This window comes from Mustela lutreola, chromosome 12, assembly GCF_030435805.1.
Source record: "Mustela lutreola isolate mMusLut2 chromosome 12, mMusLut2.pri, whole genome shotgun sequence".
In the NCBI taxonomy this organism is placed as follows: Eukaryota; Metazoa; Chordata; class Mammalia; order Carnivora; family Mustelidae; genus Mustela; species Mustela lutreola.
In genome coordinates this window covers 88,442,724-88,454,820 of record NC_081301.1, presented here as the reverse complement: position 1 = coordinate 88,454,820, position 12,097 = coordinate 88,442,724, and the positions used below count along the sequence as shown (strand labels likewise).

Below are 12,097 nucleotides of genomic sequence, written 5' to 3'. Positions count from 1 at the left end.
CAACCTAATGTTTTTAGTGGGGGAATCCCACTGTTAAATAAAGAAAGAACCCACCTTAAAACGTATGCATATGAAATACATGAAACAATGAAAGCGTTTTAATGTTAAATGAGCAATCTTGTTGTACAAATATATACATGATTATGATGGTGTTTAAAACAAATCTAGTAACTTACATATTGCGGAAAAAACCAGAGGGAAATTTAACAAAAGTCACTGTGCTTGTGGGGTCGGGGTCAGTATTTTTCTTCCTTTCATTTTGTGGTAGTCTCTAAATTGATAATAAACATATTTTTAATCAGTGTGTATTGCTTTTACAATGGAAAAAATGAACTGGATCAAAGCTACGTTCATATTGTTCCCTGAGAGCTGTGACATTAACCTTAAGTATGGGAGAAGACTCAGATCATGTAAATGAATCATAAAACCCAAGACAGGCAAAGCTGGCTGGGACCCAGAGGTCATTCAGATTGCGTCTTCCATCTCATCAAATCATTAGAAGGTGAGATTTTTTGGCTGGAGAGTTAGAAGCCAGTCCTTCTTATATTAGATGAGAGAAGTGGAAAGTACTCAAGATGCTTATTCAGAAACGTCTGGATTCAAACCTTGAGGCTGCTTTTGAACCCTCCCTGTCCCTTGGGCAAATTATTTAATCTCTCTCAGCTTTAAAGAGGAGAAAGGACAATAATACCTAGTTGTTAAGGTGGTTTTCGATTTAAAGGAAAGAGGGAGAGAGAGAGAGAGATGGAGGGAAGGAATACGTATAATTTCCAAGTATCTCATAAGCACCCAATAAATGGCAGCTTTTAAATATTATTATTTGGGGATGCCTGGGTGGCTCAGTGGGTTAAGCCTCTGCCTTCAGCTCAGGTCATGATCTCTGGTTCCTGGGATGGAGCCCCGCATCGGGCTCTCTGCTCAGCAGGGAGCCTGCTTCCCCCCCTCTCTCTGCCTGCCTCTCTGCCTACTTGTGACTTCTATCAAATAAATAAAATCTTTAAAAAATAAAAACATTATTATTTGAATTTAATTTCTCAGGGGCCCCTAGGCCAAAAGTATTTCAAAGCCATTTCTCTCTGGTTTAGAAGAGAATGAAGATAGTTACCAAAATCTCTGTCCTGAGTCTTCCAAAACTGAAGAGGGTAAATATTTAAGGTCACGGAATTTTTTTTATAGACGAGAGTTATTGTGATTTCATCCCTTGGTCTCTGTCCTCCTGCAGCCTCCCCATTTTTTTAAATCACAGAATTTCCCCCAAACATCTTATTTTTACTTGTTTCTATTCGGATTTTTTCTACACCACCACTGAAACTGCACTCCTCAAGGTCAACAGCAAAATCTTATCTTGCTAAATCTGGTGGCCGATCTTTAATCCTGGTGGTACTTGATATATGAGCACAAGCCTGTTCCCTCCTCCATTTCCATGTATTTGGTATTTCTTTACTATCTCTCCCCCACCGGTGTGTAGGTTGTCTGAGGATCGGTACTGCTGTAAACCCGGCCCCGTAAATACCGCTGGGCATGTAACAGGTGTTCAAGAAATGAATGAAAGACTGCACACATAGTTTGTGGAACAGAAGAGTACCGCACGTAACACGCAGACGCTAGCTTGCTCCGGGTGATTTAGAGGGGGATCCTGAATGGAATGTGAATGAGTGTTCCCACTAAAGACCACCCCATGGGTGCCATGAGCATTCTGGGAATATAGTCTAGACTCCTGTTCAATGCTTATCATTTATTGGCATGTGTGATGGCTTGGCTTCAAAAAAAAAAAAAAAAAAAGATGCATTTCCTGCCTGGTTTTTCCCGCAGTGAGCTTTCTGCATATGCTCATGCTGATGTGTGGGCAGTGTGTGCTGTGCCCGGCATCTGCTCTGCTTCCGGGCCCTCTGTGTGCCCATGCGCCCAGGGCATCTGGGAGTCTGCTGGCATGTTGTAAGAAGGTTTGGAAAATTCTCCTCTCTGAGCCCTCTGGCTTCCCCTCCCGGGGCTGAGAAAGCTATGAAGTACTGCTCGTCTGGCCGAGGGACAACACTGACCCACACAAGCAGCTAAAACAGCTGCAGTGAGGATGGGGGATGTCGGACGACCAATAAAAGAGGAAGACAGAGATTACAGCTCCCAGATGGCAGATGGCAGAGGTCTGGTTAGAAATCGGGTTGTCGAGAAAACATTTTGTCTTAGGCAGAGCTGGAACACGGGCATTTAAAGCCACACAAGGGCCCTACTGGTGTCAGGATGAGACCCTCTCCTTCATGGTCCTAGCCCCATTTTGGTCCATAAAGGAACCTGCAAGTTGGCTCTCATGAGTCCTGACCTTGGGACGCAAGCAGGTGTGTTATCTGGGTACTGTGCCCTATTCCAGAGCATTCTGTCACGGCAGGGGCATCTCTCTGGAGGTACAAGCACTGAGGATGCGGCATCGAGGCGCTGGAAACATGGGTGTTAAGAGCGGAGAGTTCCAGAGAGCCATGGAAAAGGAACTCGCCGTTCAAAGTGACTTCCTGACTTCACTGTTTCCAGAAAGTGCTCTCTCTGGCAGGAATGACTTCTGTGTTTCCTGTCAGGGAATGTGCATGTTTTTGGCAATGTGAAAGGGGAGCCTAGGGGGAAAGAATGAACACATACGAGGAGAGGAAGAAAGATAAATGAAAAGCATTGTTGTCCAAGTCTTTGGAAAGTTACTCATCCTCCCTGATACGCTGTCTCTCCCCCACCCCCCGCACTGCCGGCAGACGAAGTGTCACAGAGTGAGAAAAGGAAAAGCTTTGGAATTAGATTCATCTGTGCTTGAATCCTGGCCGTTTCAGTTATGATATTGGCTGAGGCAAGAAACCTAATTTCTCAAGCCTTAGTTTCTTCATCTGTGAAACTGGAGAAATAACACCTATCACATAGTGTTATTTTGAGTTATAAATGAAATATAGGTGCAAAGTGCCTAGCATAGGGTCTGAAATAGAGTCCTCCCTAAATAGTAGTTGAAAAAAAAAAAAAAAAGGGCTGGGGGAGAAATACAGCATCAGATGTGGCAGACCTGGGCTTCATTTATCAATTTATTGACATGTAAATTTATTTTTAAATTGAGCATCTGCTTTGTTTCTAGAGACATGTGGCATGCTGGACTAGAACATGCCTTCACTGAGGCTAAGAGTGCAGAGAGACAAAAACACATGCAAACATGAATCAATGAGAGAAGTGCACCGTGTGGCAACTGCCATCACAAAACAAACAGTGGTGTGAATGGGGGAGCAGCTTTATGTAGGGTGGTCAGGGAAGGCTTCCTGGAGGAGGGGAGATTCAAGCTGAGAATGAAAAATGACAAGAGCCAGTCATGTGAAGATGGGAGGGAAGGAGTCACAGGCAGAAAGAAGGGAACAAGCCAACGTCTGAGACCCAAGAAACCCAAAGTAGCTGAGATGAGAGACCAGGGCCAGAGTAAGGAAAGAGACACACAGGTAGGTGTTGGCGGTCATTCCCAAGGAAAACTACTCCTGAGAATCTGCTATTGCCCCCTACCCCCCGAAAATGCTGCTTTGTGATGGGATTTCTCCCTCTGGTTATCAGCCTGTCCTCTACGGGTTTGGAAACAAGATGATGCTTCTTTGTTGAAGCGAGGTCATCTGCCGCTATTCGAATCACTGGCATCCGACTGTCGGTTAGTGTTGGTAGATGACAGAATGGTGAGCTTGTGTGAGCATTCTGTTGTTCTGCAGGAGAACTGCTGGCTCCGTGGCAGAAGTCCTGTGGCTCTCTCCATGCGGGGAAGCCTGATGAAAGGACTCACGCCTTGGGGTTGACATTCCTGCAGAAGCTGCTGGAAATTACTGAAAGAAGTTGTGTTTCTCCCCTGACCCAGCGGCCGGTGGAGGTGAGCATGCTGCCAGGAAAACTCCATCTTCACTTCTTGGGCCCCAAGTCAGTCTGCCTCCCCCTGAGGCTGAGAGGGGGCAAGCTCCCTCTCCTCTGGGCAGAAAGTGCGTTTCCCCCACCTGGAATAAGGCTGGCGGCCAGCAGCAAGGAAACTTGATTTTCTCGCTGGATGGATGGTTGTTATCTTTGTTTTTCTGTTTATTTTAGGGTTTTTTGGTAGGCTTTAATTCACTTTGTTTTTCTTGTATAAAGCATGTGGTGGCCACAGCAGGAGCCTGGGTCCTCTCCACGCAGACTCTGGTGTGGCTTGTTACGAGATGGTCAAGGAATCCCTGATTGGGAAACTCGGTGAATGCAGTCTGTTTCCAGAGTCAGGGGGAGCCAGCTGTAAGACTCCGGAAAGACATCAAAAGTGGCTTTGGCGAAGTTGCCCAGGGTGGCAGTGCAGTCCCTGGCTAAGGGGGAGCTGTTGTCTGTACTGGCCACCATCAATAGCTTCGTAGGTACAGGAGCTGAGGCAGTGCCAGTGCCCCTAGGGTCGGGAGTGAGGCGCCCCAGCACAGAGGCACGGTGGCCGGTCACCATGCATGGGACAATGTGGGGCTTGCCGATCTTGTTCCCCAAGTAGCCTCACCACACAGGTCTTTGGAAAGCTTGTCAGGGATCATGGCCCCATGGATGGCAGTGGCGACCTCTTTGGACTACTTAACACCCAGACAGCCGTGTCCATTGTCATCTCTGATGGCAACAAATGCCTTGAACTTGGTCCACTGGCCAGCATAGGTCTGCTTTTGCACCAGCATAACCTCATCCTTGAGGGTTGCCCCCAGGGAAAGTCAACGATCCCAGATTCCTTGATGGGCAGGGAGGAGAAACACATCTCCTCCGGGTACTTCATCTTCATGTCCTGGACCAGGAGGCCCAGCTTGGTGATGGGGATCCACTCCTTGTCTTTGGCCCACAGAGAAGCCACTGTGTCTTTCCATGGTCCCTGGGACCCCCCAGGCCCACCCACAACATCGGTGTCATGTGACACTTGGTGTTTTCTCAAGAAGAAGCAGGACTGTTGTCTTTGAATGGATGACAGCAGTGAGCAGGAGGTAGCAGGAGGCCCACTCATGTCACTTACTAGCTGAGTGATCTCAAGTCAGTAAAAATAGGGAGGATATTCTCTGTCTCTTAATATTGTGAGGAAGATGAAATTACAAAGCAACCTGTAAGCTAGGGATTAATTTACTCCTCCTCTTCCAGTTCCTGCCTTTCCTTTCCTCCTCTCGATGAGTCTGTCCCTCCTCTGCTCCCTTCTTTCTGTCCTCGATCATTGAATGGCTCATCATGGGCACGTGCAGAGCCCTTGGAGGGGTGTGAAGCCCCCACAGTCCTTCTGACCACTTGTTAGAAGTCTTGGCCAAGTGCTTGGAGAAGAATGTGATCACGGTACAGACGGTTCCCAACTTCTGATGGTTCAGTTTACGATCTTTCAGCTTTATTCTGGTGTGAAAGTGATTGACATTCTGTAGAAACTGGACTTCAGATTTTGAATTTGGATCGTTCTGGGCTAATGGTATGTGTTAGGACATCTTCTCATGATGCTGGGCAGTGGTAGCCGCAGCTCCTGGTCAGCCCTGTAGTCACAAGCGTCAACAATGGATACGCTGATAACCATTCTGTATGCATATAGACATGTTTTCATGTTCATTAGAGTATTCCAGAAATTACATGAGATATCCAACACTTTACTATAAAACAGCCTTTGTGTTCAATGACTTTATCTAACTGTAGACTACCAGGTTCTAAGCACCTGTTCTGGTAGGCTCCGTAAAGCGATGATGTTTAGTAGGTTAGCTGTACTAAATAGATTTTTGACTTAATGATATTTTCACTGTGTGATGGGTTTATCAGGACATAACCCAACTGTACGTTGAGAAAGAAGTGAATGTAAAATCAACTTGATTGTGGTCAATTTCACCTAATTATACTTTTCCTCTGTTCTGGCCCCCCACCAGGCCTGTTCTGCTTCATTTGGTGGCATCTTTGGAAAATGAGGAGTATCATACAGGTGAAACCTTAGTTTGTTTTTTAGAAAACTTAAGCCTATCCTTGTGACGAGTTACACCAGAACCTCTTTAGGCTCAAAGGCAAAGAAGGAAATAGAGTGTATAAGTGGTAACGTGGCGGAACCAAGAATTTTCTTCCATGAAAGTCCCACCTGGAGAGCATTCCATATCTTACAGTCTTAGGCCACATCCCAGGCCAATGACACGAGCTTCCAGGGGTAGGATCCAGGCGTCCGTCATTTCTAAAGCTCCCGAGGTGATTCTAACACACAGCCCATGTTGAAACCACTGCTGTGTGTGTTTTTTTTTTTTTTAATACCCTGAACATCTATGTTTCTGTGATTTTGTGTCTATGTTTCTATGAATTAAAAAGAGGGAGGAGGAGGAGCCAGAGAAGAAGGAGGAAACTACAATGGTGTGGCCACCAGAGGCCAATGCCATGGTCCACAAGGAATAGGGGGAGGTAAGTGTGATCCCGTCATTATGGAAATGAACAAGACAGACCGGCTCCAGAGGGAGACTGAGCTCTGGCCACGGCAGATCGCAAACGATGATACTGGGCAGGAAAATAAAGAAAACACAAGAGAGAGAAAGAGAGCCCAGATGAGAAAGAGAGAAAAAAGCAAATCAGATTTAAAATAAAGCAGGAGATTGACAGACAGGACATTTAAATTCTCTTTGAGGGAGAAAACAGCCAAGTAAAGCAGATAAATAGCAAAGATAAATAAGAGAGATGATATGACAGTGATCATCTTTATGCAGTGTGTGTCTGTCCTTCTCCATTAGGGTAATTTTCTCTGGTCAAGGCTTGGGTTTGCTGAAGGCAGAAAATAAATTGGGCGGATGGTCTATTGGGTGACACGTGATCAGCATCAGGCTAATGGCCCTGGGCTGAAAACTTGGGATTTGATGAATGTATCCATTTACTGGGAATCACATGTAATAAGAAGAAGCATAAATACTAATACAGATGGAAATGTGGGTGAATGAGTTTAAATGACAGGAGGTACATATACACCTTGATTAGCATGGACGAGAGAGCAGAAAGTATCTGGCTTTTGGACACCTGGTTTACAAATGACCCACGCTCATCAATGGCCTCTCCAGCTCCTTCCTATTTAATTTCCCCTCAACCCTCCTGCAAACACTGTCCAAAGCACAACAGAACATACAGGTTTGAATACATTCTGCGGGATCAAAGCGATGGAAGGAAATACGTCGGGAACCACCCGTGTCCTCTGGAGCTGTAATTTTCAAACTGTAGTTTTACAGTCTTTGTTGAAATGAAGTTTCCTGGGAAGGGTTAGAGACCTCAGATAAATTTAAAACAGAGAAAGGGTAAGCCAGTGTCTGTTATGCTTCTTCTCCTTGCTTTTGGCCATGAAGGAAATGCTGGATGAAGCCGCGTGGAGACAATGTGAAGATGAGAGTTGACATGAGTTTTCCAAATAAGACTGGACAATCTATGTGACAGCTCAGCCCTTCAAAACCTCCCCCCTGTATTTTTCCCTTCACTTGTTATACTGTCTTAGAGTCCCCTAATCAATAATTCCTTCAGTTCTGGGGCACCTGGGGGGCTCAATTGGTTAAATGTCTGCCTTTGGCTCAGGTCATGATCCCAGGGTCCTGGGATCAAGACCCGTGTTGGGCTCCCCCTGCTCTTGCTCTCTCTCTCTCTCTCTCCCTGTTCTTGCTCTCCCCCTGCTCTTGCTCTCTCTCTCTCAAATAAATAAATAAAATCTTAGAAAAAAATAATTCCTTCGGCTCCATATGCATCCTCCATCAGGAGGATGTAAGCTTAAGTCAGTTACAGAGGCCAAAGGGCTCTCAGTCCCACATCCATGAACATGAATTCAAATAATCCTGGCCTCCAGATTCCCAGGTAAGCCCATAAGCAGTGAGGTCATGGCATTGTACCCGTTGGAAGATGGGCAAAGCTGGAGGAATGAGATGGGCAAATCCGATTCAGGAGTACAAAGAGGTTTTGTGGTGGGTAGGGTGGGCGAGGGGCTTTGTGAGCAATGTCGCAGAGAAAGAGGGAACAGGTTCTAAATTGTTAATAGGTTAACAATTTTGTCTAGGGTCAATCCCGCCCCATCCAGGGTCAATCTTTCTCTTCTTTGCAAGTACATTTCTTGGTTTCCTGTTCTCAGTCTCATTACAGCAAACTAGAATTTTGCTGTATTATTTACATTGCTTTATGAGACAGTGGGTTCTGAGCTGTAAATAGATCTCTGGATCACAGCCCATTTACAAGCAGCTGGCTTCCTGAAGTGTATGATTGACTGTTTATCATGGAAGAGATTATATCTACAAAAACTGTTAATGAGAAATGTGGAGGTGCACACATTTAAAATTGCTCAGAGGTTAAATGTTCATCCAGATGGGGTGTCTCTGAGGGACTAGGTCTATTGGAATGTGAGGTGGTGTTTATGGTTCCTGTGATCCAAACTTAATTGTTGCCAGGGAAAGTCATCTACTACAGGGGTTCTTAACTCTCTGGAGTGATTCATCCCTGGGTAATCTGAGAATTGAATGCATTCTTCCCATAATGTGCTCATACATACAAAATTCTGCACACATTTTCAGGGGATTCACAGAACTTACTAAAGTCTTACTGCTGTTCTTAGACATGAGGCTAAGAATTCTTACTCTATTGAATTCAGGGAAAACAGTAGTCCATGTATTCCTTTTTGCGAATAGTAACATTCTTATTTGGAAATTTACTGTAGGGTAGGGGTAGAGAATCCATCCCAGTGCCTCTAGAAACAAATGCTTTTAACATTTGGAGAGAGGATTCAAGAATTTGCACAAGATACAGAAAGATGTATAAGGCATGGTCTTCTTCCTCAAGGAAAATTAGACGCAAGTGTAAAAGTATTGGTAGACCAATACTGGCTGGAAAGGTAGACCAAGTCCAGACCAGAAAGGGCCCTGAGCGCTACATTAAGGAACTAAAACTTAGTTCCAAAGGCAGCATGTTCCCACCTAACAAGTCTTTCTTGTACAGTCTTCACTGTTTCGCCATTTCTATATCCCAACACAACAATCAGATCGTTTTTTTCAAACTGATCCCCCTTTAAACGTTGTGTTTATTTAAACTTATTATTCATGGTTTTGTGCTTTGTTGTCATTATTTGTCATCTATATGAGAATTAATACATGCCTCTTAAAATAAAAGTATTCTCGTATCCGGAATTTTGAAGTCTCGTAAATATTTGTTCAGATTATTCCAGATATGAGAGAGAAAATGGGTTCCTTCTTCAAGGGCATTTTTACCTTGGTCATACCTGATGTTTAGAATATGGAATCAACTAACATACGGTGGGAAGTGCTCAGTCCTTGGCAAAGATGCTCTTGGTTTAAGTACTGTAGTTGCTATGATGTGGAGATACTAACAGTGACTTTGACAAGGATCACTATAATATCAAATAAGAAGACATGAAGATGATCTTTGTTAAATATGAAGCATTATACAGACACCATCACCACTGTCATCATCATTCTTACAATGAACGTATCTACTGAGTACGTATTATGTTATCTTCATCTATTAACTTATTCAATTCTTATAATTACTCTTATAAATGCAATTATTATTATCTGGAGGAAAAAAACAAAGGCATCTAGTGGTTCAATAGTTTGCCAAGTGCCATGCATTAAATGGCAAATCTGGGATTTGGAGCCCAGCAAACAGATTCCAAAACCTGCATTATCCTTATTCCTAGAACGGGATATTCTGATCATCTAAAAGAGTTTCAGAACCTTTAGAAATGAACCTGCACCCCACTGTGTGTTGAGAACACGATATGGAGAACATTTTTAAGGGAGCATTACTTCTGCATCCTTTTCCTACAATCTCATTTAAAATATTTAGATTTAAGTTATGTTAAGATGACATTTAAATGAATTTAAAAGGAGTTAGGTATAATCCAGCATCTGTCTCAAAGAGCATTTCTATTTCTCCTCAAACTCTGTGTTGGAGGAAACTATTTTTTTAATTTTTATTATTTTTAAAGATTTTACTTATTTATTTGACAGAGAGATCACAAGTAGGCAGCGTGGCAGGCAGAGAGAGAGGGGGAAGCAAGCTCACTGCTGAGCAGAGAGCCCGATGCAGGGCTCGATCCCAGGACCCTGAGATCATGATCTGAGTTGAAAGGCAGAGGCTTAACCCACTGAGCCACTCAGGTGCCCCAATAACTGTTTTTTAAACTTGTTACATGACTCTATGACTTTTAGCCATTTGGCCTAAAAAGCCCCTTCCTTTGCAGCTTGAAGCATTTCTACCTTCACTGTGCTTGTCTGGGCATTGGTGTTTAATGGGGAGGCCATTCGGAGGTTCCATCTATGTTTCCTTTTGTCTGTATTCTCCGTCCATTAAGATGAGCAAAGCGGGGAGCTGGAACTTGAAGTGGGATGACAAGTCTCCCACCTCAAATTGTGCCTCACTGACAATTTTAGTGAGGACTATGAAAACACAAGGACAAGAGTAGACATCTGTGCTTACACTTGGGTTAGTATCTATAGTTACCTGCAGAATAAATGCAATTACAGCGAAAAGTCATCCAGCACTTCCTACCAGCCACCCACTGAGCCAACATTCTTTACCCATGCGGAAGTGCTGAGTTCTCTCAGGCCCATAGAGTACCCGGGGTCTCCAGGAGCACCTCCTACACGACACTGAGACCCTAACCTGCCCAGTACCACTCAGCCACCGGCTCGTGGTATTAAGAGTCTGACAAGCATCAAATTTCCAAGCAAGGACTTTGTGGTCCTTCCTTGGATATAAGAGGCCGTTGGCAAAAAGAGAAGAAACCTCTTTGTTCAGAAGTCATGTTTGCTTGATATGTTATGAATCTGTGGAAAGATGGGCAGGAAGTCATCCCTCAGTTTCCCGCATGGAGCAGAGGGTGTGACGGGATATCAGCATGCGCTTTAGCTACACCGTCATGAAGACACAGATCTCCACCCGGAGTCTCACTGGTAAGGCACAGACAACCTTCCTCTGTTGCCCTCCCACGTATCTAGGGGACATTCACCAGTGCTGGAGCCTGGGACTGTCCAGCAAGGACAGGAAGCTGTATGAGTGACGTCTGGATTCGGCTCGGCCTCGCCTATGGCAGGACATGGATGGAGGGCACATGAGACCCTCGTGACAGTCTTGATCATTTGGTCTATTATAATTTTTGTCTCATTGTGCATGTGTGTGTGTGTGTGTGTGTGTGTTTAAAGAATCAAGTATATCTGTTCCAAGAGGAGGAAGTGTGGTCGATCCTAGAACACATGGGTATTATTATCACTTTTAAAGTGGACAGTCCAGGGGAGCCTGGGGGGCTCAGTGGGTTAAGCCTGTGCCTTCAGCTCAGCTCATGATCCCACGGTCCTCTGCTTAGCGAGGAGCCTGCTTCCTGTGTGTCTCTCTCTCTCTGCTTGCCTCTGCCTATTTGTGATCTTTGTCAAATAAATAATAAAAAATAAAATCTTTAAAGTAGACAGTCCTGGAGCTTCATGGAGTTAAGTCCCTTGAATGATGAAGCCAGAGTTGGAACCCAGGTTTGTCTGTTTCTAGAGTTTGCCCCTCCTAACCACAGCACAGGCATAGCGCCCATCACTGAAGCAGATGGCCCGGAGTCAAACCAGAGTCCATAAACCACATCTATGACTCCCTACGGAGAGGTAATGCTGCATTAGCGGAGATTTTAAGGCAATTTATGGATATTAAATACGTACCTCTCCTTGCTAACGTATATCCCTCTGAATTCATTCACTCATCCATTAAATAAAGATGTATCGAGTGTCTGCTGCGTATGCACTGTGCGACTGACGGATAAGGGGTGAGTGAGCGCAGGGAAAACAGAATAATGAATTAGACACAGATTCCCCTCTTTGGAGCTCACGTGAGAAGGCAGAGACATACCTAAATGACTTACGGTGTCAATGGCGAGCACCACGAGAGAGTTGCAAATAAAGGAATGCAGTGCACGCGGGGTGTGCGTGGGGCGGGTGTGAGTGTGTGTGCTCATGTGCATTTGTGGGCACGTATGTGTCTGCCCATTGGTTACGGCTAACGAGAGAGCTCTGAGTTTGAATGAATGAAGGCAAACAGGCAATAAAAAGTTAACTACATGAAAGGTAACATGAAAGGTCCATAAAAAAGTGGTGGAACT

The 12,097-nt window shown here is 44.6% G+C and overlaps 1 protein-coding gene and 1 pseudogene across 10 annotated transcripts in view; both read right to left on the bottom strand.

Moving 5' to 3' along the window:
- Nucleotides 1-12,097, bottom strand: part of TRPM3 (transient receptor potential cation channel subfamily M member 3) — a 489,615-nt gene that overhangs the window by 148,636 nt on the left and 328,882 nt on the right. The gene's annotated exons all lie outside the window — the stretch shown is intronic.
- LOC131813204 (small ribosomal subunit protein uS5-like) lies at nucleotides 3,142-4,789 on the bottom strand (annotated as a pseudogene).